At 39.5% G+C, this 27819-nt stretch overlaps 1 protein-coding gene across 5 annotated transcripts in view; it reads left to right on the forward strand.

Moving 5' to 3' along the window:
• Positions 1 to 2087: 2087 nt before the first annotated feature.
• The window catches only part of LOC129243635 (PTB domain-containing adapter protein ced-6), a 60220-nt gene continuing 34488 nt past the window's right edge, over positions 2088 to 27819 (forward strand). Inside the window, exon 1 of one of the 5 annotated variants that reach the window (XM_054880815.1) lies at positions 2088 to 2284. The gene's annotated coding sequence lies outside the window, so the exon portion shown is untranslated. The other 4 variants (XM_054880816.1, XM_054880814.1, XM_054880812.1 and 1 more) reach the window with 4 other exon arrangements.

Consider the following 27819-nt stretch of genomic DNA (forward strand, 5'->3'; position numbering starts at 1 on the left):
TTCTCAGCCTCTCGAACTCTTAGTTTCTTTGAAGAGTCGGGTGCGGCAGGACTTGGCGCATTTCGTTTTGCGGTTGAAGGAGCACCTTCCTGGATAACACATGTTTTTCGAGCTTTTTGCGGGATGTCACCTCCAATTTCTTTCGTAGATGTGTTCGTTAAGAGACGTGTACATGAATTCGAAAAATATAGTTTTGAGAAAAACGCGTCTAAAGCTTGAATACAACGTAACTATGCCTCTCCCAGCGCTTGAACGCAAAGAATAGAGTCGTCACGGTTGACGATCTATAATATAAGAAATACTTAAATTTACGTTCTAAAAGTTTTTTGACATATTCTTAAAGGATTATATTAACATTTTATGAAAAACAAAAAAAAAATTTTTTTCGAAATTTTACAAGCATCTGCCCCTTTAAATAAAACTAATTTCTCTTGTCCGATTGATTTTAATATAGATGAATCTCCAAGAACTTGTGATGAACACCGCAAGAGACTTCTGGAGAAACGGCCTCCACGCAAACAGCGATAACTTTTGCAATTATTAATTTTTTTTTTTTAATTTTGTAAAGTCAAGTCGAAACATTATGTAAATATTAATGCTGTGTTTTTATTTCGTAAAATAACGCAATTCACTAGCAAAAAAATTTTATCTAAAATATTCCTTCTTTTTTAATCTGAATACTAATAAATTCGCATTTTTCCGCGGCTTCTATTTTTTGCACAATTCACATTTTAACCTAAGAAATGCCTTGCGCGAGTTATGTATGAGTTATTATGTTATTGATGATAAAAGAACATTTAAGTCGCGCCTATTCAGATGAGCGGCGGCGCTTTATGGTCGGCCTCTCTCACTCTAATTTTCCATATAACTAATCAACTTTTTTGTGTGCGCTAAATGCAAAATTGTAACTTTATATTTGGCTACAACAACTTTGCTGGATTTCTTCCACTAAAGGGTGTACATACAGATGTACATATATGTGTGTGCTTGTATGTGGTAATGTGTGCAATGAATTACCGTCGTTTTTTCGCAACTAAACCAACAAAAAGCTATGCTTATTAGCAAAAGCAAAAAAAAAAAACATTTGCGTTTTATGCCTTGCAATTTGCCAACGGTAATGTAAATTCTCATATATGTAGTTTTGTTTTATTTTTAAGACGAAACTTGTATTTAAAGCAACCTTTGAAAAGGCGAAATAAGTTTTGAATTTCTTTAAAAAAGAATAAAATTAAATAAAAAAAGATAAAATAAAAGATAAATGAAGAAAAGAAAACCGAATAAAGCTTGTTCCATGCAAATATTTCTCGAACAAATATAAATATTTTTCAAGTCCCATTATGTCTACATAGTGGCTGGGAACTGCGTAATTTCTCGACAGCATACGCCATTTGTTGCTGTTGTTGTTGTTGCTTGCTACTCCCAATAAATGGAAGCGCTTATCAGCGTTGTGCCTTGTACGAATGTCGGTAAGCACTCTGTTTTGGGGGCGTCTCGGCGTACACGCGTTCAAATGTACATAGAAGCAAATGTGACGTCTTACACACAAACACACACACACACACATGCAAACGTACATGCATGGATAAGTAGCTCCAAAGTAGCTACGAAGCGTACGTACATACATATGTACGTGTGTTCATATGTACAAGCGCATGATTTGCTTGCACTCCCATATATGTATATTTACATAGTTATTAAATTATTTTCTTTTTTTTTTTGTTTTTTACTATTCCCATTTTCTTTCGCTACAACTCATCTACATATACATACATACGTACATATATTCAACTTCCACCCGCGGCTAGGCTTTGTTGTTGGCCGCCCCTTTCTCTTTTCTAACAACTGCACTCTAATATGAACATTTTACAACAACACCACCACCACCACCACACACAGTAATCAAGTAACAACAAGATGTAAGTACAAAGCCTCTACAAAAATGAGGGTCCAGCGCTCATTCATGCCAAAATGAATACCCAGCTGGGAGCCGTGTGCAGCCAGCGCTCAGCATAAGCAAAGTGGTGAGATCAGCAACTAAGTTGAAACGAGCGGATCGTTCGCGGTGCCCATGCAGACACAGCGCCAGTTGCTGTTTCGGTATTGAACCCGTACAAAGTGCCTCCAAGTCGCGTCGAAGCCTCAGCCTCAGCCTGAGCCGTTAGCGTACGCTCTTTCGACAGACAACGACAAAAATTATCAAAGCAACTGCGGAAAAACAACATCTTTTCCAACTTTTCTACGTGTAAATAGCTGAGTTGCTTGCTGCAAAGCATTGCTGATCGTGGTAAGTTAACTGTGGTGTTGTTATTATTATTATTGTTATTAGTGCTGCTTTAGGCACATATGTGCGTATGTATGTATGTATGTATGAAGCGGTTGGTGTGGTATGGCGCTGTAATGCTCTCTGCGAAGCTCATGCTCATGCTCAAGCGTGGCGGCGTCTTATATGTATCTACTTGTTGTTGTATGTTATGTTGTTGGTAATGCCAATCTGGTATCTTGTTCGTCAGCGCTGAAGCTCAATTGTTGAATACCTTGTTTGTTCGCTGGCTCGTTCGCTCTTTATCACGCTGCCGCCTGTTGTTTCGCTTCATTCCCCAAAAACCATTCCAAACGAGCCCATCTGCCAGCCCAACGTTCGACCAGCATTTCAGTATTTGGTCAAAGTGCTCCGAATCTGGTCGTGTTGTTGCATCGTTGCGTCGTTGGTTTCGCATTCGCTATTTACTGCTACTGAGCTACAATTGAGCTTGTCATCCTCGGCGCGTCGCTCGGCTGTCCTCCGTCTTTCCCAACACGGCTCGTCCGTCGACTATTGAATACTTGGTTGCGCCGTGATTTGGAATTTAATGCTGCCGTAAAGTAAAATAGAAAGAAAAAAAACAAAACAAAAAAACGTTATTACATACAATAATAAACGTGGAGCATAATAGAAATTTTCTTTTTTAACAACGACCGACTTTCGTGCCACATAAAATTCTTTCGAAAAGTAAAAAAAAGTAAAAACGTAAAAAAGCAGTAAATGCAGTAAATTGGAAAGCTCGAGTCATAATTACTACGATTGGAAAGGTGTGTATGCTACGCTAGCGAACTCGCGAAAATTTCGAACCACAAAACAAAAAAAAAATATATAAATATAATAAAGAGGGTATTCCTAGAGGAAAAAAAACAAAAAACAAAAACAAAAATAAAAACCAAATCTATTGCGAAGTGAAAATTTAGCACGAAATTTGCAGTTTTAACACAAAAACTGGTTTTGTAGGCGAATAGCAATTCAAGAAGCAGCAGCAATAACAATTTTTCACTCACAAAAAATTATACAAAAAACAAAAATTCAAGTTAACATTAAATTGAAAAAAAAAAAATAAATAAATAAATAACAACGCAAAATTCACAGGAAATTTTCAAAACTCTACCTAAGCAAACAAATACTTAACAAATAATAAAATAATAAAGCAACCAAACAGAAACAGAAACAAGGTCTGTAAAGATCTTTGTCGAAACTTTGCTAAAAACCGTCAGCGCGCACAACACTCACTCAAGCGGCCAACAAAAACAACAACGCGCGCATACATATTTACATGCCATACACGTATGTATGTATGTCTGTATTTGTGGTTAAACACCTAGGTGAATAATACTCGTAACATTTGCGAAATTGGAAATAAAACCAGCAACAACAAAAACCAAAGGGTACGAATTAAACAGTAACAGTAACAGATATTTCGTATTTAATTTGCAAATATTCGCCTGCCGTTGCTGCACAAAAAAGTATTTTTAAAAAAATTGTATGTTTAGTGTTTCGACATACAAACATATGTATGTATGTGTGTGTGCGGTACAATAAATACGTACTACGTACATAGAAAGCTTTTTATCAAAAAATTAATTGAGCAAGATTTTCGTTTTTATACTATTTTGCAGCTGAAATCAACGCCTTTGTGAAAAAATCATCTTAATTTGCGATTTTAGTAAAGAGAAAATCACAATGATGGCGGCGCTGGCGAATGCAAAATGCATTACAACGTTGCCAGATTGCAAACGTAACGTTATAAGTGCTGAAAAACTGATAGATTTCGGTATTTTTTGCTGGCATGCAAAATGAAACGGGTATTTTTAAAAGGAAATTCATTATTTGCATAATTGGGGCGTACATCCTTTTTGAGTGTTTGGCCGAGCTCCTCCACTTATTTTTGCTGTGCGTCTTGATATTGTTTCACAAATGGAGGAGCCTCCATTTTATATGGTAGATGACTACGAACGGCACATATTTTTTTATGAGGAGCTTTTGCATGGCACAAATACACTCGAAGGTTTGCCATTGCCTGCTGAGGGGCGACGGCTATTAGAGAAAACTTTCTTCTTCATTTTGGTCTTACACCGAGATTCGAAACTACGTTCTTTCTGTGAATTCCGAATGGTGGTTACGCACCAACCCATTCGACTACGGCGGCCACCTAAACCCCCCCCCCCCAAACTAATATAACAGATAAAGTTGTCGAGGCTTGGACTATTGAATTTTGCATTTTAAAGGGTTCTCTCATTCCAAATTTGGTATGGAGAGGACGATCGATCTTCAACACAAATATAATAACATTAAGGTTGTCAAAAAAGTCTTGCGGTATTTTTATTGAATTTTCAATTGTTCATAAAATTGGTTATAATAATGCGATTTAAGTCAAATATGCGCCGATTTGTTCGATGACGAGTTCCCAACGAGATGCCAACTTCATAATGCCCCTCTTATAGAAGCTCGCTTCCCTATTGTCAAAAAACTCGGAGAGCCAATTTTCACAGGACTCTCTTGTGGACAACTTCCGACTACCAAGCTCGTTCGCCATGGACAGAAATAGGTGGTAATCACTTGGTGCGAGATCCGGACTATACGGTGGATGCAAAAGAACCTCCCATCCGTGCTCCCGGAGCTTCTGGCGCGTCACCAAAGATGTGTGTGGCCTGGCGTTGTCCTGATGGAAGACAACTCGGCCTCTGTTGATCAAAGATGGCCTCTTCTGTATGAGTGCTGCATTCAAGCGGTCCAGTTGTTGGCAGTACAGGTCCGAATTGAGCGTTTGGCCATAGGGGAGCAGCTCATAGTGGATGATTCCCTGCCAATCCCACCAAACACACAGAAGAACCTTCCTGGCCGTCAATCCTGGCTTGGCCACCGTCTGGGCAGCTTCACCGCTTTTCGACCACGACCGCTTGCGCTTCACGTTGTCGTAAGTGACCCACTTTTCATCGCCAGTCACCATCCGCTTCAAAAACGGGTCGATTTTGTTGCGATTCAGAAGCGATTCGCATGCATCCATACGGGCAAAAATGTTGTTTTGCGTCAAGTCGTGTGGCACCCATACATCGAGCTTCTTTTTGAATCCAAGCTTCTTCAAATGGTTTATAACGGTTTGATGACTCATGCCCAGCTCTTGGCCGATGCTACGGCTGCTACTATGCCGCTCTCTTTCGATCAATTCAGCGATTTTATCGCAATTTTCGACGACAGACCTTCCGGACCGTGGCGCATCTTCGATCACCTCTGCACCAGAACGAAAACGTTGAAACCATCGTTGTGCGGTGGAAATGGAAACTGTATCGGGTCCATAAACTGCACAAATTTTATTGGCAGCATGAGATGCATTTTTGCCCTTATCGTAGTAGTACTGTAAAATATGCCGTATTTTCTCTTTATTTTGCTCCATGTTTGCGACGCTATAACTCACGAACGACTAAAAGAAAACAACAATTAATCAAACACGTGTTAGCACGTGAAAAGAGCTTTCCAAAAAGCTCTAGCGTGAACCGATGCGACGAATACAACTAGAACTACGCGCTTGCAAAGACAAGCTTGCGGAAATACCGCAAAACTTTTTTGACAACCTTATACATAGCCAATCACACAGGATATCTATCCGTCCTTTCCAAAAGCCTCAATGCATTGATTCAGAGAGAATTCACAGCATGAAATATAAATTTAAACAGCCCAGCGGGCGGCACTTCATCAGCTACCTCTGATTTATTTCCGTTTAACTTCGCCATTCTTATACGCATTTATTTCTTCATAGCTGAGTAGCAGAGCATGAGAGTAGCCACAATTGTCACCATTCAGGAGTGTGAAGGAATATCCTCGCGATAAGTCAAGTATGCCACCAGCCCATCGTCTTTATTCTCATAGAAAATCGCCTCATCTTACAAGCCTCTGAAAGCCATTAAACTTTTTGATAGTAATTCTATTTCTTCTTGCTTAGCGGTACACAAGGCGTGAAAAATGTGAGCCGTTTCTGTAACTCAGCTCTCTAAAAGCAGGCGTGAAATACGGAAATGGCCGTTGACTCTATCTGATTGCCTGCAGAATAAGCAATTGCAGCTTACCAACGACGAGCTCGCCTTCTAATATTTAAGACACATATTTTTGCTTCCCAAAGGCGTATGTATGTGGATCCTCCCGGCAACAAGATAGTGCACATCTACTGATACACTTTAATTTTGAAATTTTGGATCAGTAGTCAACAAGGTAGATGACTGGATTGTCTTATGTCAAAAGCTGGTACTACAAGCTGCATTATTTTAGGTCCCGACGAAGTGGTTCAGTCTCAATACATTATCAGAAATGTGTTCATTGAGATCGCCTTTTCTTTTGATGGACCGAGATACCTTCGCATCTCAGAGCTGAAATAACCAAAGAAATTTAAATGAGCAAAGCTCGTAAATATTATCCAAAATCTCTTTGGCTTTTCTAATTTTTGCACCAACTTACATACACAAGAAGGAAAAAAACGAATGGCGTACCTTGCCAAACTCGCTTCGGCGACCACTGAGGTAGTTAAGGAGAGAAAAAGGTATATGAATAGATCACGTCTAGAATAAGCTAACAAATCTGTTGTACCCATATTGCGAAATTACCGGAAATTGTATATAATTAGCGCGTTTATACTTTATTAGGTGTTTCACCGAGGTTTCGCTAAAGCGAAAGCGAAAACTACAGTTTACGCAGTACTGCCATTGTCTGCCGAGGTTCCACAAGTTTAAGAAAACCACGTTGGAAATTGAACTTCGCACCAACCGAGTTTCGAACTGCTTAGCCGGCCTCAATGTATTAGCAACTGAAGCTGCTCGCCGAGGGGTCGCTCTTCGTTGTGCTTCGAGAGTGATATGGACAGACGAAAAGTGTGAAAATAACTGAGAAGAAGTATTAATATTTTTCATTTGTTTTTCTAAAGAACCTAATGAGTTTGCTTTTGTGGTTTGAATATTTCTCTTTACAATATCAGATCGAGGGTGGAGCAGATTAAACCCGTATTCTGCTCGCACCACTTTACTCGCTATGGGAAATAATTAGTTTCGTTAACCATCTTTTGGCTCTATCAGTAAATGGGAAGAAATTCCGTCCTGGGAAGCATCGGTTCCATGCGTTTGAAATACATGGAAAGGTCTAAATCCGAAAGGGAGGAGAGATAATTAAGGTCAGACAACGTTCTACCGAGAGGCGCATTGGCACTATATAATATCCTACTTTAGTAGGACGCGAAAAATCTTGCAACGGCGAAAATTTCTGCAAGGAACATTAAACTGTATTCTTTCTGGAAGGACCGGGCATTCAATTTTGCCATTAATGAGATCAAAGATAAATGATATTGCCTTAAAAGTATCTCTGTCACTTAATGGAAAGAGACTAATCAAACGATAGCGGGATTCATACGATGGTTTCGGGTCTGAGAAATTTATGCGGACTGCATGATAAGGTCTCCAAATAAAAGAGGCGTAATCTAATTTGGACCGAATAGACGCAGAGTATAACATCTTAAGAGTATATGGGTCAGTGAAGTGCATTGAGTGGCATCTAACAAAAGCGAGCATAGCAAGATAATTGGAAACGGCATAATTTAGGTGCGTGATAAAATTAAGCTTTGAATCAAAGAAAACCTCTAAATCTTTTAACACATCGGACGAATCAAGATATGTATAATTGATATGATAGGAGGTATTAAGGGAGTTTTGAAGCTTAGAAAATGTTTCTTTCTCGTATTAACCGGCATCAGTTGGGCACACCAAATGAGGCCAAGTACTTCTACACCTGATCTTATCAATGCAGTACCAGCTGGTACTACATCGAATACTTTCAGAGCCGGAGCGTTTGTATCCATCGGATGATAGGACCTAGGCAGTGGAGCCGCTATATCTTTGTACGTTTAACTATGTCTACATATGTCGCCGTAAAACTTATACGGCTCATTGTTCCTTCACCTGCCGTCACCAACGTGCAAAGGTCCGAATGTCTTCCGCAGAATCTTTCTCTCATACACTCCAAGGAACGCCTCGTCAAATATTGTCAGCGTCCAAGCTTCTGCGGCATATGATAGGATTGATTATGGATGAGATGAATATAATTTAGTATGAATTAAAAGCCGGTAACATCTCTAGAAAGCAAACCAAAACAAGAAGTGCATTTTGTTTAGATCTGCACTTCATGAGAATTTTTGTTACTAATTTCAAAACCTTATAAACTAAATGACTACCTAACTGTAGCAGCCAGCATCCGCTTTGACAATTTGGACAGCAGGTTGACGGGTTGACTATGGTGATTAGCTGATCCACTTTAGTCGATTAAAGGCAATTGGCAAAGGGCTGGCTTTCAGCTGACATTTTGTGGCTACAATAAAATAATTTTTTTAGTGAAATCTTTTACTTTGTTGTATTTGTGAAGCAACTCGTTGAAGCTCATTGTTACAAGCAAAAAAAAACAACTTCTTTCTAAATTATTGATAATTTGCAGGGTTTCTTGTGTAAATCGAATATTACTCGCTTGTTATTTGCCTGCTGTGGCTTGTAAACAAATAAAAAGTCATTAAGTAATCAGAAAAGCCACCCTGAGACTTCAAACCGTCGGAGAAAAAAAAGAAATTAATTTAATTATTTTGCCGCTGTAAAAATAACCGACGGCAAGAAACGCATCGCAGTTCTGACAGCAGGTGCCCGTCAGCCTATTACCCGCTGTAATTCTGTTCAAGCGGTAAATCCAATGTTGCTTATAACTTGGCAGCACTGCATTATTTTTGCTTTGACATTTCGCAAAGACAAATATTTTAAAGCAATTTTTTATGATAAAAAATTGGAAAATACCTCTAAATCTCTATAAAGGCGCAATTGATGTTTAATTTGGTAAGAAAGTCGACTAAAAATATAAAAAAATATTCCCACTTATACTTGGAAGCACTGCCCTAAGCAACTGTTATTGCTTTCGATACAAATTTCGCGCTTGGTGTAAATTTGCTAAAAAAAAAAAAGAAAGTGTGTGGTAGTTCACGGAACCCGCACGATTGAAGTGAAACTTCTTTTATCAACAAATCAATAATTTAACTATTATTTCAATATAATGCATGCAGAAGTCATGGAAAGCATGGAATGGAATTTTATTAAACAGAATTATTTATTTATTTTAATATAAAAAGAAATGAATTTATTGTACTCAATTACATTTGGTTCTCGGCATTGTCATTATCATTATTGGATTCGTTTTCCAAAAATGAAACAAGGGCTTTATGGTAACTGAAATACGTAAAAAATGATCTACATTCTAATCTATCAAGGTATCGATGAAATACTGCATCAATGGTAGTTCCGCATCTTGTTGTTGGTACTACAAATTATCACTTATCGTACAACCGGAGGATTCACTGTCACGGTGTTCAACAGTAGCTCTTAATTTTTTACGCTCCAAATACTCACGTTGCCGTTCAGCACCTGTTTTCGGTTTCCGTTTTTGTTGATTTGATGCCATATTTAACAGAAATCAATCAACAAAACAAAATATGTTTGTAAGATTTGCTCAAAACTACACACACACTCTATGACGCGTCTCGCGTTACTAATAATATTGTGTTTGGGATAACTGTCAACTGTTTCCACCGAAATGCGTTCGCAAAGTGTATGGTCTTTGGTATGGTAAACAGATTTATGATACATTATTTTGCGGCGACAGCACAGCGCGATAGCCCAGCGGCTAGCAATGTGGGCTTCCGATCCGAAATCCTTGGTTCGAATCACAAGAAAATTTTTTTTTTTTTTTTTATACATTTATTTCATTTTGTTTTATTATGATATGTTTATGAGCAGATTTTTTTCATGGCAGAAATACACTCGGAGGTTTGCCATTGCCTGCCGAGGGGCGACCGCTATTAGAAAAATGTTTTCATTAATTTTGCTTTCACCGAGATTCGAACCAACGACCTCTCTGTGAATTCCGAATGGTGATCACGCACCAACCCACTCGGCTACGGCGGCCGTCAATCAAATGTCATATTTACAAATTACATTCGATAAGAATGCAATAATAAACGACCGCATTACATTCACGACGACACGCCACGCCAGTCTTTTAACAGATGGCGCTGGCATAGCGTGAGTTTTACGTAGTTTAGCGTAGTTTTACTCCTCACAGCGTTTCATCCACGCCACGCTTTTAACAGATGGCGCTGGCGTAGCGTCACATATCGATGAAACGCTATGGTTTTACTCCTCACAGCGTTTCATCCTTCGAGACAAAAGAAGTTTCACTTCAATAATACAAAAAATACAATAAAAAATATTCCTACTTATACTTGGAAGCACTGACCTAAGCACCTGTTATTGCTTTCGATACAAATTTCGTGCTTGGCGTAAATTTGCTAAAAAAAATACAAATAATACAATAAAAGAAAATATTCTCACTTATGCTTGGAAGCACTGACCTAAGCAACTGTTCTTGCTTGCGATACGAATTTCTCGCTTGGCGCAAATTGGCTAAAAAATATTACAAAAAATACAATAAAAAATATTCCTACTTAGACTTGGAAGCACTGGCCTAAGCAACTGTTATCGGTTTCAATACAGATTTTTGCTTGGCGTTAATTTGCAAAAAAAAAAAAAATACTAAAAAATATATTTAAAAAAATATTCCCACTTATACTTGGAAGCACTGGCCTAAGCAACTGTTATTGCTTTCCATACAAATTTCTCGCTTGGCTGAAATTTGTTAAGAAATATTACAAAAAGTACAATAAAAAACAGATTCCCACTTATGCTTGGAAACACTGGCCAACTTAGCAACTGCTATTGCTTTCAATACAAATTTTTTGCTTGGCCTGCCGAGAAGTGGGAAATCGAAGGCAGTTAGTCTCTCACTCGATTGCTTATTTTTTAGAGCAAATCTGGTAACGCTGTCATGCAACAAGTGAACAAACGAAATGATTACTACAATAGTTATTGCTGACTTTTACATTGTTGTTATTTTTGTTGTTGTTGTTAATATTGTTGCTGCCGCCGTTGCCAGTGTAGAGCTAATAGTTTGCTGCTTTTGCTATGATTTGCTGTTTGCTGATCGCTACTACCTTTTGTTGTTACTGCCATTGCTGTCATTATTTTTGTTTTTGTTCGCACAAGTACTGGTTGAGTCGGTCGGTTGGTCGATTGGTCGATTGGTCGATTCGTCGGTCGATCGTGCTGGTGAGCTGGAGAGCTGCTTACTTGTTTGATCGGCTGACAGCAGTTAATTTTTCTTTATCTCTTTGCTTCTTGTTTTATTTCATTTTTTAATGCCTACATTGCTTTCGTTATGCATATCTACGTATGTATGTATATATGTATGCATTTAGCTATGTATAGGAATGTATGTATGTACGTATGTACGAGTATGCGAAAAGACCTCTCGCAGCCGGTGGTGGATTACACGACCAGACTTGGATGCCAGTCATCAGTCGAAGCTCAGCTTGGAATACAGTCACTGCTGCTGCTGCTGCTTTGCTGCCTTTGTCGTGTTTATTTGCAGGTTTTAGTTGAGTTTTAGTTCGCGGCTATTCGAATGGTGAGTAAGACGTGTTCGTTTGTTCAATCGTTCGTTAGCTCGATTGCCGTCTTGAACCTGTGATTTGTTATATACCAGCCGTTTATTGCGCTTAGCTGTGTTTTTGCTGCTATTTTTTGGAGCTGCGTGAATCAAATGTTTGCAATATAAAGACGGCGAGAGTGATCGCTGGGACAACGAAGGTGGTGTCAGCAGTAAAGGAGTTTTCTCAAAATCACAATTTTTCTAAACATAAAATTTTTGAGGAATTTTCGGAGTTACAATTTTTGCTACGCCGAGAGATTTATGTGAGTGTGCGTGTGCTTGTATTGAAAAATAAACCTTACAGTCAGCTTGAAAGGTTGTGTAAAAATATGAGAAACAATAGAAAAACTGCATTTAATTGTGAGAACAAATTTGCTGAGTTGAAAAAGAAATTTTTTTTTCCAAACTACCAACAGCACAAACGGTGCGCTACCCGGTGAATTTGTAGTGAATCAAATTTGTGTGCGCCTGTGTGTGTGTGTACATAAAAGTATATACTTATGCACATAAATCAGTATATATAGAGATATATTATATTATGTGCATATTCACTTTTAGAAAGACCGTGAAACTCAGCTCCGTTCAGCGCAGCTACCATAAAAGCCAAATTCCAACTATTGCTGCTTTCGGTTTTTCCTTTTATTTTATTTTTTTGTGTTTTTATTATTTTTTTTTTTGCAACTGACCACCTGTTGCTAAATTTGCGCGCACACACACATGCGCAAGACATGTCCACCAAACTATGCATATATGTACATACGTACAAGTGTATGTGTGCATAGGTACAGATGCATCTGTGTATATTTATAGACTTATTTCACTTGCATATTGGTTACCACTTCAAAGTGGCTTCCTAGCTGACGTACGAAATGGCTGCTACCTGTTGCCAGCCGATCCGACAACCAAATACCAAGCATTCTTTTACCTATCCTCCGTTTTTCTCATACTTGCACGCATACATACATACATACATGCATATGCACATACTTATGCGTGCACAAACATCTGTGCGTATACGAAAAATTACAACTATTGTACAACACCAACCAACAAACAATCAAAAATAAAGCAACTATTGGAAAGTCCCATTTGAAATTTGCTTGAAGAGAGCAACAAAATTGATATGCCTACCTATAACACAACTGTAGACCGACAGACCCATAGAAGAGAAGTAATAAAATGAGCAAACAAAAAAAAAAAACAAAAAACAAGCAAAAACAAACAAACCAACAAAAATTTGAAAATAAAAACAGCTGCTCACTCCTCTATCATTGCAGCAGCAAAATTGTTTCGTCGTTGTCCTAACGGCTTTGCGCGAATGTGAAGATGGAAGGCGGCGAGAGCGGCGAATTTTAACCTGAAAATCCTGTTACCACTAATTGAGTGGCCCAGCTTCCGCTCATGGACAGGTCTCAGTGACGATTTATTACATGCATTGGCTTTTGTACATACACACATACATGTATACATATGTACATATGTTCCCTATGTACATATAATAGTTTTATGAATGCGTTTTTCTAGAACGATTTTAGTGCTTCTCCACTTTTATAACCTCTTCATATCCATTGGTGGGCATCTCGCGCTGATTTCACGTTGTAATAGACTTTCTTATGCATATTTGAGTACAAATTTCGTATGCCTGCATGCATATAAATATATGTAAATACATACATACATACATATATAAAGTGCAGTCCAACTAAAAGTTTATATTTAAACACAAAATAAAATTAACAAAATATTATTTCCGACATATTATTTTAATATAAATGGATTTTTGCGTGATTATCATTCGCTTAGCCACTGTGGTCACCAAACAGCAAACGATAGAAGAAGTATTTTCTAATAGCGCTCGCACCTCGGCAGACAACGGCAAGTCTTCACATAAAAAAAATTGTGTATAAAAGAAAAAGCATGACACCTCAACGAAAAAAAATGCCAAAAATCAACGGTATTTTGTAGTCACTTGAAACTTGCACTTTGTTATACTGAAATTCAAAATACTAAAATCTAAAATTATTAAAAAAATTCAAATTGCATACCCAGACAAATTCTAGGACTTCTAAATTTAAAGATTGTAGCCTCTGTGTGAAGGTGACCAGCTATGTTTCACTTCCGTACAACCAAACTGACTTCGCATATGAACTGAAATTCGCAGTTTAGAGCGCCTAAAGATTTACGACCTCCCCCATACTGCATGCATTCGCCCAAACGGGACACTTGTTTTTTTTAGCCTGCAGTTGGTATCTTCATCTGCTCCACCGTCTGCCATGATAGTGCATTCCAGCGTGACTAGTCTGTCCGCCTTCACTTGCATGACAGTGTATTTGCTTGAGCGGAGATAGATGTCATCTCCGAAGTTCAGGTGCTCAAGGTGTCTGTGATGCTCCATACAATGCCTCTTTGTGTTTGATCAATTGGCTCATGACGTCGTCTAGGACGATGGCGAAGAGAACGAGCGGCAGGGGACAACGTTGCCGTACGCCTGTTGGCTTAGTTAACACAGTTTCGATGAGGGTGAAATCCAGCTTGTTCGTCTTTAAGGAGCGTTCGATACATTGGCGTTTAGTTTGTATGATCGTGGATATAATTTGGTAGATGGCGTTAAGCAGGGCTATTCCTCACCGCAGTCACGCAAATCGGCTTTCTTGGGCAGCTTAACGATGATGATAGAAAAATACACATCTTCTGGCGACCGCTGTAGTCGAATACGCTTGGGCGCGACTACCATTCAGAAGTGCACAAGTTCGGCAGCCCGAGCACGAAATACCAAATGATAGAAAAAGTTGTTTCTAATAAGGGTCGCTCCTCGGCAGACAACGGCATCCTCAAGTGTATTTCTGCCACGAAAAAAGATCCTCATGAAAAACTATGCCATTCGAAAGCGGCATAAAAAATTTTAGGTCCCTCAATCATGGATAAACATGAAGACATACACCACAAATAGGAGGAGGAGCTCGGCCAACATGGGGAAAACGCCAATTATATGCATGCAGCCGTTGAAAAATACTCAAGAACGATACACACTCCTCTACGTTTGAGATTTTTTTCAATAAAATCACAATAAATGTTTTGCATGTTAGGTTTTATTTAAAATATTTAAAGTGTTTTCAATCTGTACGAGTCTTTTTTATCTAAGAAAAACCTAATTTTTTCGAAAACCTGTCGAGAAAAATACTTAAGAACGAAGCAAATTAATAGTCAAGTCATAAAAAATGCAGGCAAAAGGGAAAATTTTACATTAATATTTTGGTAAAAATCCTTTTCGATTTATTACTGCTGCACAGCGGCTTTGCATTGAGATTATTAACGTTCAACATCAATGGATTCCCATGCTGTGTTGACTTTTTCAAACAACTGATCCGAATTTGTGAAATTCTGCGTACTGAACGGTGATCGAATTGTCTTCGAAAAACTTTTTTGCAACACGTGAAGGGTGCTTTGGATCATTGGCTTGTTGCAATTTCCAAATCACCGATAAATTCTTTTCCGCATAAGGTGGCATTACATTTTGAAGTAGCTGAACATTTTGAAGTATCCATATTAACTTCCAGCTTACCTACGATAAATTCACCTGATATCGTTCCATGAAAAGCAGCCCAACCCCATTATTAAGGTTCTCCCTTGCTTTATGATTGAACCTCACCCAGCTATTTTCATTTCATCGCGGAATAAAATATAACGCCACTGATTTTGAGTCCAAGAAATCTGCTCCCGAACAAACTCAATTTGGCGCTGTCGTTGCGATGCTGTTACCAAAGGTGTGAAAAGCCCTGCTTCTGCCAATCGAAGCGCAACTGTTCTTTTCCTTAATGACTTTTCCAGGTTAAAAAAAAATTCTCAATAGATGTTAGAATCACTCTTCCTAGCATCCTGTTTTGTCAATCTAACGAACATCTTTTCAATCTGGCTGGTAATATTGCGCACTTTCTTTTTCTGAAAACGTTTTCTGCTGTTTTATACTCAGAAAAATATTCCAAGGCATTAAAACCCATCGCTATTGAAACGTTTAATTATGTAGAAATTCTTGTGTTGAATTCGGTGTTTTGCAACTCTATGATTGCTTTTTGTAGAGCTGGGGGCAAGGCGAATTTATTACAGGTGACAGCAAACACATATAAGTAAAACCCTATATGTATTTGTTGTTGCGTTTGGTCCAACCATCACGTCAAAATCAGCAAGCAAATGTAAACATACGAATGTAAACATACCAATACATACAAACAAAGCATATCATTTTGACGTAAGCCATACCTACGGTGAAAAATTCAGCTGGGTGAATGCTGTCACCTTAATAAATCCACCTTGGCTGGGGGTTAAATTTTTCCTCTGAACATTATTGAAACGTTTCAATTAAAGTGTTTACTTTATGTTTAGGAATACTCCAGATACTTTAGTTTTACTTAATTACCAGTCAAGGCGCATTCATTAAAGGTGGCGGCACTAGACCAACAACAATGTTTTGTACGCCTGATTGTCAAAGCAAAGTATTGGCAAAGTGAAAACAAAGTATGAATTCGCCTTGTTTCATTCTGTGTTGACAGCCACATGGACACGGCGAAAGAAAAAGAAAAACAAATCAGCTGATTTATCAATACTCCCTTTAGTATATTCACCTTGTTACCAGTTAAAATTTAAAACAGAAAACAATTCACAAACATTTGGACGAAGATCGAATCGTTCTTAATTATATTTCTCTGAATAATATCAGTGCTCCTAAATGTTCCTAAAAAGCTATGCGAACCCTTCAACGGAAGTAGATAAATGAACGCATTTCAATGAATGTAATCACAGCAAATATGTTCAAGCGCAAAAAGTACCATTACGATTACTACAATAGATAAAAATCTCCAAGAACAATTTCCGGAATTCTTGCATCGGAAATGTTTTGTCTTGGTATTGGTAATGGTAATGGTTGTACCGGTTAGGCTAAGGCCTTTACGCACTGCGATCAGATTGATCTATTGTGCGCCCCTAAATAGTTAATTATAATTATTTAGTATAGCAAGGGATCAAACCAGCAGATTTTGCTTTGTTGGCATTGAAGTTCAAAAACGGAGTGATTAAGGCCGCTTGTGCTGTTCCAGTGTTGCCTGATTTTAGCTTGGATCCATTTTTTGGTTTCCTGTTTTATATTATTTTTATTAAAGCCGAAAAATGGGGTTGGCCTAATAAATAGCCCTTCTGCCCCTTTCTTCTGGTGCTTTTGGCATAAAAGTCTGCCTTCTCGTTGTCTTCGTGTTCCTCATGTCCTGGTACCCAAATCAGTGAGACCTGATTATGATTGGCCAGTATGTTGAGTGCATTTGTCTTAGTTGAAATTATTGGTTGGGGAATAAGTTCGTAGCGTACAACCTCTTCCCACCTCTCGAGCAATTCGTTGATGCTGTTCCGCTAAAAATCGCCTGGTCTGGTGTCAAAGAAATTGTTGAGCCAGTTTTAAGGATCTCTTTATTATCGAAGGTAACGCCCTTCATATAGAGTGATAGCGAGCGGAAAAGATGTTAATCGGTCGGTGCTAGGTCCTGAGAATACGGCGGATGCTGACGGACCTCTCGTTCGAGCTCTTAAAATGCGGTTTTGACCGCTTGTGCAACATGTGGCCTAGCGTTGTCGTGAAGGAGTATGGTTTGACCATATCGATCAGGTCTTTTCAGTCGAATAGCTTCATTCACCCGGTGTAGTTGGGCAATGTAGAGCTCCTTGTTGACCGTGGCATTCTTTTCGAGCATGCACCAGCTCACCATGCCCTCCCAGACTCATTCAACGCGTATCATGATCTTCTTTGGATGAAGATCCGGCTTCACTTTCGGCTTTGGTGTATCTCCTGAACAGCAGGTGTATCTCCTGCGGGCAGGATTACCACGAAATTTAAGAAAAGAGATTTTGTCATCCTCAGAATATCCCTCGAACGCCTCCTATCCAAACGTGGCCAGAAGGACTTCGCGCCCTTACATGTTCGTGTACTTGTCCAGCGCTGGCTGAGTTGGTGCAAAACCCATCTTTCCAGGAGTAGAGCGCAGATTGTCAAGGGGATCCCGATCCTCTCCTTTCGCTGGCACACCACCTCACAGGTCCTTTTCTGGCCAACTCGTCGGCTTCGCAGAATCGTTTTATGATCGCGGTTCATTTCTTCCGCCAATACACGACTGGTTTGGCGACCATTCCTCCGCTCCTTCGAAAGTGATTTGAGACGTTCTTTATCCAATCCAGAAGCTCTTCCGCTGTGGGACGTGTCATTGACGTCAAAGTTGCCATATGTGAGCTTTGCAAGCCATTTCAGTGCTGAAGACTCGCCTTTGACACCTTATCCATATACGTCGCAAATGTCCCGTGCCTCGACGAAAAGCAAAGACTAATAAAAAATTAAATGACTCAAAAATACAATTAAAATAGTTTTGTAGACCAGAAAGAGTTCTATGGAATGAATACCTTCCCTTTGTCAAACAGCAAACCAATCGTTGTAAAATAAAAGCAAATATAAAAACGCTATAAACTTATTCCCCAACCCAATAGTTATCCCTAAGAGTGCGAATTTCTCATTCAGTGAAAAAAGTGTTAAATAGTAATTCAAATAAATTTGCATAGACGTTGTTTTTTCCATTAGTTAGTAAGAATTTTACAAATCCTGACTTAAGTAAATACAAATACAAGTCATAAATAGATAGATGGGTGTTTTCCTTGTACATACAAACATATGCCAAGCTGCCAAGCCAGTGAGTAGCTCTTCTCCCGCTTTATTTATTTAAGAGTAGAAAGCTAAATAAATCAGTCAACTCGACGACTAGAGTACCTATTTGGTTTGTTTGTGTTTATTGTGACTATAATCGGTTGGATTGTAGCTGAAATGATGTTTTACATATTTTCCAACACTAAGTGAATCTTTAGCAAACTCTTTGTGAATATTAAAGAAACTAACTATTGTCTTAGCCAAGTCGCTAGTCAAACACTGACTGCCAATTAATATTAACAGCGACAGCAATAATCATCAGTCAAGTGCAGAAGGCAATGAAACTATGACTTCCGCAATCAAAGCGTAATTGTACGCCATTATCGTGCACCCGCTTATCGTCATCCAATCAGGCCGCTCGTTTGTGTACCCCTCTAAATAGTTAGGCGAAGCGTTTTTTGACGTTATGGCGAAATGGCGAGTGAGTTATCATTTAACTATTTATGGCATTGGTGAAAAAATGCGTAAATATACACATAAATAAATGCTTGCAGCACATAATGTATGACTTTTATGTGTGCACATGGAATTATTTAAATATCCATCTTTGATATGCATACAAACATACTTACATATGTATATAGGTATGTGCGCATGCGTACACGTTCGCCAACAACACAACACCTTAAATTTGTAGCATTTACACATTTGTTTGTGGTCTATGCCCATACAGGGTGTGCACTTTTGATTTCTTTTCTAATGTCCAAAAGTAGTCGAGCGAGTGATACCATACATATGTATGTATGTGCGCATGTATGTGCTGTGTAAGCATTTATGCACTCGCATTGTAGTGCTGTTGTTTCAATAACAGACCAAAATTCGTGATTGTGTTGCTATGATTCAATATTTTGATTTCTCTTCCTCCACTCACTGTTCGCTCATTAAGGCATTGTTGCTGGTCTCTGCTATTGTTTCACATTCATTTCGCAACAACTATTCTTTTTGGCCAAAGCAACAATTCACCTTTTAGGTGAACTTTGCTTTCGATTTATAACACTTTCAAACTTGCCTTTTATTGCTTTTGTATTGTGTAGTTGTTCTTGTTATTGTTACCAGTGTTATGGTAGGTTTAACGATTTATTCATATAAAGGGTGGTTAGGTTTCAAGTCCAACGGTGTCAAATCACATGATTTTGGCGGCCAATCGACATCACCGCGACGTGAGATTATTCGGCCATCAAATTTTTCGCGCAAAAGATCCTTTGTTTCGTTAGCTGTGTGACAAGTGGCACCGTCTTGTTGAAACCACATATCGTCCACATCCATATCTTCCAATTTGGGCCATAAAAAGTTCGTTATCATCTCACGATGGCGAACATTATTCACAGTAACCGCCGGCCCATAAACCGCACCAAACAGTCAGTCTTTGTAGATTAATTGGTTTTTCGGCAATCACTCTTGGATTATCATTCGCCCAAATGCGGCAATTCTGCTTATTGACGAATCCACTGAGGTAAAAATGTGCCTCATCACTGAAGATGATTTTCTTCGATATGCATTTTGATTTGAATGCCCGTTTTCATAATAAGCCTGAATAACTTTAACCCGTTGCCCGATTGTGTATCTTTCCATGGTTCAAATTGAGTTAGTCTGAAATTGAAAAATGTCAAATGAAATGCATAAAAAGCTTGACGTTTAGGTGTGGTTCACATTCAACATCGGCCCTTGAAAGTTAACCTTTATATTTCCATATAATAGCAACTAACCACTGCAGGCGTGGCGCAGAACTGCAAGGTGGCGCAAAATTAATCACCCTATCCGAATAATAATTTATAATTTTTTTTTGCAAATGGCGGCGCACGTCAATCATATATATACAGTTGACTCTCCTTAATTCGAAATTCGAGGGACTCTTAAAATATTACGAATTATCGAGAATTTGAAATATTAAATGGATCGAAATTTTTGAGAGAAAATAAATAAAACTTGGAATTCTCAAGTGTTTTTATTTAACTGCTAATGTTTAACAATATCTGGATTATAATAATGTGGATTAATTAATCTTTGAAAAGAACTCGATTTATACGAGTTTGCTTCGAAGCACATTGCTGCTGCTCAGACTTTTCAATAATTTTTTTTAGGAAGAAAAAGTGCCTGATTCGAATTCTTTGACATTAGCTTCATCTGGGGTCCTGATCACAGCGACATTGCGGGAAACTGCGAGGCGGATGAGCTGACCAGACAAGGGGCATGTGAAGTGATCTCCCCGCGAAAGGAGAGAATTGGGATCCCCCTGACTACCTGCGGTCTGCTTCTGGAAAGATGGACATCGCGCCAACTCAGCGAGCGTTGCGCAAGTACACAAACCTGTAAGGTCGCGAAGTCCTTCTAGCCACGTTTGGACTGGGGGGCGAGCTTCTGAGGTTGACAAAATATCAGCTCTCGAATCTCGTGGGTTTTTTCACAGAACACTATGCGCGAGGAATGCATGCGGTGAGACTTGGAATTACCTCAAGTCCCTTTTGCGATGGATGTATGGAGGATGAGGGGGAATCATCTCAGCACCTTCTCCATAGCTACCCTGCTCTGGCGGGGCTAACATCCAGGCATTTTGGCTCTTACTTCTTTGTTGCGCCTGCTGACGTTGACATTAAAAATCTGATGAATTTTATCAGCAGCACAAAGCGGTTGACGCAAACGCAACATAGTCATCGTTCGTAGTCCACACAATCTAAACTCACCCTTCTAACCATCCCAGCACCACCTCACCCCGCATCCCATCGGTCTTCCTCTCTCACCTAACCCCTTCATAATGGTACCGCAAAGATCGAAACCGTTTTTTCCTCGTCCAAGTGTGCTCATTCCTTGGGCAACCATACCAACCTAACCTAACCTTGGGTCAGCGTGAAGCACCTTGTCGGACCGCAATACAGAAATTGGTGAAAAAATTCGAGCTGTTGGGACAAGTTAGTGATGTGAAGAATAAAACCCGTACAGGTCACTCAAGAACAGCCGAAGGTGTTGCTGTTGTAGCCGAACCCAGGTTTGTCCATTTCTCGTTGTTCTTTGGAATTAGGCATTCCACAAACGTCATTACACCGTATTTTGCATAAAGATTTGGGTCTTAAGGCTTATAAAGTCCAGTTAACTCAAGCCGCCTGATCATCAACAACGTCGTGTCTTTGCTGATTGGGTCGTTGAAATGCATGCAAATGATCCGGAATTCGTGCGGAAGCGTGCGTCAGGGGAGTCCCAAAATTCAAAGTTCTTACTAACACACCAAAAATCTTTGCAAATTTGAATTGTCGAGTGTTTGACCATATGAGTTCGAATTACCGCGTCGTAGCAATGACAAATGTATGGACATAATTCGAAATATAAAGAGTTTTTGTAGAGGACTCGTGATAACTTTGAATTAATGAAAGTCGACTGTATGACATTTGAGAACTAGACAGCTGCCCCGTATACGAAGTCCCGATATACTATACACACAGAGACATCTGGAAGGGAGACAAATTGATGTTCAAAATGGTTTTCGGCAACATTCGTTGCTTTTGACGTTTACTTCTTTAAGTCTGGCAATACGAATAAGAAGCACCAAGCGTGTCGCCAGTACGGGAAATAAAATCGTTTCTCTCTTCTCCATACGACCTTCTCGCGCAAACAAAATTGTTCCTATATAAATCGCGACAAACAGTCAAGCTATGGAGCTCGTAAAGCTCAACATAAAGATTTCCATTGCTCACAATCATTTTTGTTTTTTTGCTTAGCAAAAAAGTTATTTAAAAACAAATGAATTTATAATGAAATGATTAGTTTTGCAACACCAAATAATTTCATTGGTCTTTGACTCCTACGGCAGGCATAATTTTTAGTCTTTTCTTGGCATTTGCACACAACTGTTTGTTGTGTTCTTTATCATTTCCCAGAAATATTAAAATCACTGGTAAATATTTTAATAATGCAATTATCAGTTTACTGTTCAAACACACTTGCATGCATGCATACATACATACATAAATACATACATACATATAGGCATGCACTCTTTGTTTCCGCCTTTGTTCCTGCTTTGACATTTCATAGCCACGCTGATAAGAGTGTCGCTTGAATGAGTGTCGAGAAATTAATAGCCCACGCAAATCGGTCAATTTGCATTCGATTAACGGGCAATGACATTTTCGTAGGCCAACAAAGCTGAATAAGTATGTATGTGTGTGTATGTAAGATATTTAAATTAGAGGTTGGAAAATTTATGATATAAAAAAAAAACAAATATCGTTCTTTGTTTCTTGGTTTCAATAGATATGTGTATGTGCATATGTATGTATACATATATGTGCACTTGTACTTGTGCTTACCATACTTGCCATATGAAGTGGCGCAGTACTTTGATTTTCAAGGCCTCTCAATTAAATGGCCATCTTAATAAGTTTCATTTCTACTGAAGTATGAGCGTAGATCAGTAAGACCCTGGAATTTAAAACATTGCTCGAAATACAACATTTTCTTTGTCAATTCGTTATTCCACTTCAAACTTGTTTTACTAAAATTTGATGAACAATAAAACTTCACAGCCAATTTTTTTGTAAATCCCATTAAAAAATTTGAAATTTTGTAGAATTTTTATAAATCTTGTACGATTTAACATCTACAGAGATAAACACGGCAGCTTCATAATCGAAGAAAGAGCTTTCATCGAACGCTGGAAAGAGTTTTTTACTGATCTACAGGGCGCGCCATCTTTTATGTCGATATGAAAACATTGAATAACTTTGAAAAAAAAAAACAACTGATTTGGCCGCAAATGGCTACCTTTATTAGCAATCACAAACTGCGATCTGTTTTCTGCGTTTTTCATCACCTTGTGAAACATTTCGGGTTTTATAGCGTCGATTTTGGCACGAATGTTTGCCTTAAGCTGGTCAATAGGCTGCTGCTTGTTGGCGTAAACCTTACTTTTCAGATAATCCCACAAAAGGAAGTCCGGGGGGTGAAGTCGATGTCGCCTCTTTTTGACACTAGACGTGCCGGGAATTTTCGTTGCAGAACTTCAATTGTTACATTCGCAGTGTGGCATGACGCACCGTCTTGTTGAAACCAGTAACCCTCTAAACCTTTCTCACGCATTTGCGAGCAGACATAATGAGCCAACATCCACCGATATCGGTTTTCATCGACCGTTTCGTTTTCTCGATCTAAATATGGCCCAATGATGGTTTTGACGCAAAAGCAGTTACTTTCCGGTCATGCAATGGCGTTTCATGGATCTTGTGTGGATTATCAGTTCCCCAAATGCGACAATTTTGTTTATTCACGCTGCCAGAGAGATTAAAATGTGCCTCGCCAGTGATTAAAATTTGCTTCCAAAAATTGGGTTCAGTGTCAACTATTCGAGCGACTGTTTGGCCGTATTCCAAGCGAGGTGAATGGTCTGTCGGCAATATTCCTTGTGTCAATTGCACTTTCTACGGAAATAATCAGTCTTTAAAATGCGCCGCATTGTGGTTTCACTGACGCCAAAATGCTGAGCGCGACGACGATACGGCACTGTTGGCTCCTGAGCAACGCTCTCCCTCACTGCTTCAACAAGTTCATTGGAACGTCTTGGTCGTTGATGAACGGCATGTTGGCGATCTTCTACTGTCCCGTGCTCAAAAAAATTCGACACCAAATGACGAATAGTATTGTCAGAAGGTGCCTGTTGCTTCGAATGAGCTATACACCGCTAAGAAACCAAAAAGGTACTCGAAATACTTAAAGTCCTAGTTGAAGAAGAGCTTCAATTTATGCAGCGTTTTATCCTACAACTATGGTATTTAGAATACTTTGTGCATGATTTGCATGTGGGGAGAAGCCATCATCTATAAAAAAAGCTACAAAATCTCCTATGAAAAATTTCCTCGGAATCACGCTACTTAACGTGTTTTCCAAGCAGAAGTAGCCGCAATTAAGGAAGCTGTGGATTGGCTGCTCGCTTCTGTAATTACAGTAAAGGAGGTAAATATCTACTCCGACAGCCAAGCGGCAATTATAGCCTCGGGCTCGCTGTTTGTGCGTTCGAAATTAGTCGAGGAATGTCTGACTTCCCTCTCGATTGCATCGAATTACTCCGATATTAGGCTCATTTGGGTTACCGGTCACAGCGCCATAGAGGGAAACTGCTGGGCCGATGAGGTGGCCAGACAGTGAACCCTTGAGATAGCTTCATCGCAATATGAGAGGATTGGAATTCCCTTAAAAACCTGTGGTCTGTTACTGAAAAAATGGGCCTCGCCTTAACTCTGGGCTAGTGCGCAAACGTGCAAAGTCGTGAGGTCCTTCTGGCCGCGGGTAGATCGGGGGCGCTCGAGAGAACTTTGACGGCTAACAAAGTCACAGCTATCGAATTTGGTAGGCATCCTCAACGGACACTGTCCGTTTGGTTTCCATGCGGTGAGGCTTGGCATTGCGTCAAGCCTTTTCTGCAGAAGCTGTCTGGAGGATGAGGTGGAATCATCTCAGCACCTTCTTCTCAGCTGGCCTGCTCTCGTCGGGCCAAGGTTTAAACATTTGGGCTCTCACTTTTTCGCTACACCAACGGATATTACGGACTTAAATATCACAAATTTGGTAAAATTCATCGGCAGCTTGAAGCGGATAACACAAACGTAAATCGCCACTCGTTGGTCGTTGGTCGTCATTCTCCTAGATATTTTCATTGCATTTATTCTTTTAATATAATATCCAGCATTTGTCCGTCATGTGTTGTTCAGTAAGCTGATAGCTCTCATGCAGGTAAAAAGTACTCAACATAGAATGCATGGACCTAATTCCAAGATATAAGTTCGTCCCCAACGTCATTTATTGACAGTAAGTCCCGATTTACAGAGGGAAACATTTGGAAGTAAACATTTAATTCGTGGAGGAAGGACGGAGGGGGGAGAGAGAGTGGTTTTTGTTTCCCATACAGACGACACGCTTTATGCTTCTTATTCGTATTGTCAAACTCTAAGAAGTAAACGTCGAAAGCAACGAATGTTGCCAAAAACAATTTTGAACATCAATTTTTGAAGCATCAAAAGATAATTTCCAATGTCTCCCTTCTAAATGTATCTGTGTGTGTAAATCGGGACTAATCGAAGTGGTATATAAAATAATGCTTGTTATCAAAGTGTCATTCTCATTGGTGACGTTCATTGCAATCCCTTGGAAAATTGCCATAAAAAGCTCGAATTTCGTTATTTCGATTATTGAGATCATCTTTGGGTTTCCGCATATAAATTTTTTCTGAACCAACCACTTGTTGGGGTGAACAAGAACTTTGTATACAAATGAGTCGAAAAGTGCGGAACTTGTGGTGATATAGCGATGTAGGTATATATTAGGGATGGTAATCCCGAAATCCCGGGATATAAATTTTATAGTCACGAACATCCCGAAATTGTAGGCAAATAATTTCTTACGAAGCAAATGAACTGGAGTAGGCGGTTATAAATTGTGGCGCCAGCAGGAGAAAGTGAGCGATCGCGGTAATAGCGCAGACACACGAAATTTAGCGAAGTCCTTAACCATCTGTGCGATCCTTCTGTTAGAATAATGTGAGACACAGATGGCGCTCCAAGCAGTAAGAAGGCGTTGTTCCTAAGCAACGACAGGTGGGCATTCCCACTACTTAGGACTGGTAGCGGCAGGCAGAAATCAAAGCAGATTAACGAAACCAACGCAAGACTGAGGCTTGTCGAGGCCCTATGCTCCCAAGAGGAGTGAACAAGGAAAAAAAATATGAACTGAAAAACACCCTTTGTGTGGTTTTTTACCGCGCTCCTCCTCCTATTTATGGCGTGCACCTTGATTTTGTCTTACAAACAGGTCTTTTACAATTTTCATTAATTTCCAAACGGCAGATCATCATCATCATTCCTTCGTCTCCGTTGCGGAGCATAGAGCCAAAAGTAAAATTTTTCCATTTTCGGCGATTCTCCGATATATTTTTCACTTGCTGCCAGGTCATTGTTTTGTCCACGACTACATATACCTCTTCGATGCAGCGCCGCCAAGAGCCCCTAGGTCTGCCTCTTCTGCGCTGTCCTTGGGGGTTCCGCTCCAGCGCTTGCCTGCTGATTTTAGTGCCACCTTTCCGTAGGGTATGGCCAAGCCAACTGCATTTACGTTCTGTTATTTCAGTTGCAATTGGTATCCATGCATATACCTATGAATTGAGACTCTCAGCTATTAGCCCATAGATGTCGCTACGAGTACTTTTAAACCTTCCCAAATGTCTTGTTTTTTTCGTCTGTCATCTGTCAACAATATTCACTTCATTGTTTGTTACGTTTCATACAACAATGCATTTTTGTCGCTCTTAAAAATGTCGAATTTCGTGCCTTCATACTACGATTTGCGGACATCGAAAAACCACTTATAAAATGCTGCTCTCCCGGTTCAAAAGGAAGTCTTTCTTGCATCGAATCGTTACGGGTGATGAAAAATGGGTGTATTTCTCCAATCCCAAGCCTAAACGATCGTATGATCCGCCTGCCCACAATCCAAAAACAACGGCCAAACCAAATCGCTTCGGCCGCAAGGTAATGCTGTGTGTTTTCTGGGATCAGCGTGGTATGATTCGGTACGAGCTATTAAAACCAGGTGAAACAGTTGATGGTGCACGCTACCAATGACAGTTGGCCGATTTGAACAGCGCTATACACCGAAAACACGCAGAATATGCCGATCGGCGTCACAAAGTAATTTTTCTTGATGACAATGCACCACCACATCGAACAAGAGCGACCCGGGAATTGGTGGAAACGTACGATTGGGAACCGCTGGTGCATGCGGCTTACTCACCAGACTTGGCGCCTTCCGATTGTCATTTCTTCGCATCGATGGGCCACGAACTTTCCGAGCAGCGCTTCAATGCTCACGAAGAAGTCAAAAAATGGCTCGATGATTGGTTTGCGGCCAAAGACGGCCAATTTTTTTGCCTGAGAGATGGGAAAAATGTATCGCTAGCGATGGTTATTATTTTGAAGATTAAATTTGTAACCATTTTTTTGTTAATTTGTCATTTCAAATCAAAAAAAAGTCTCATTTCATAGGTATATCCAGTTCTCTGGCCACCAGATATGTACGTAGAATGCATCTCAAGCAGCGGTTCACGAACACTTGAAGCTTCTGTAAAATTTCCGCAGCCTGGCACCATGTTTCACAGGCTTAGAGCAGAACTGATTTAACATTGGAGTTGCAAATCCGTATTTTTGTTGTAATGTGCATTTGCTTCGACTGCCACAGCGGACGAAGATTT

The sequence above is a fragment of the Anastrepha obliqua genome, chromosome 4 (genome assembly GCF_027943255.1).
Source record: "Anastrepha obliqua isolate idAnaObli1 chromosome 4, idAnaObli1_1.0, whole genome shotgun sequence".
NCBI lineage: Eukaryota > Metazoa > Arthropoda > Insecta > Diptera > Tephritidae > Anastrepha > Anastrepha obliqua.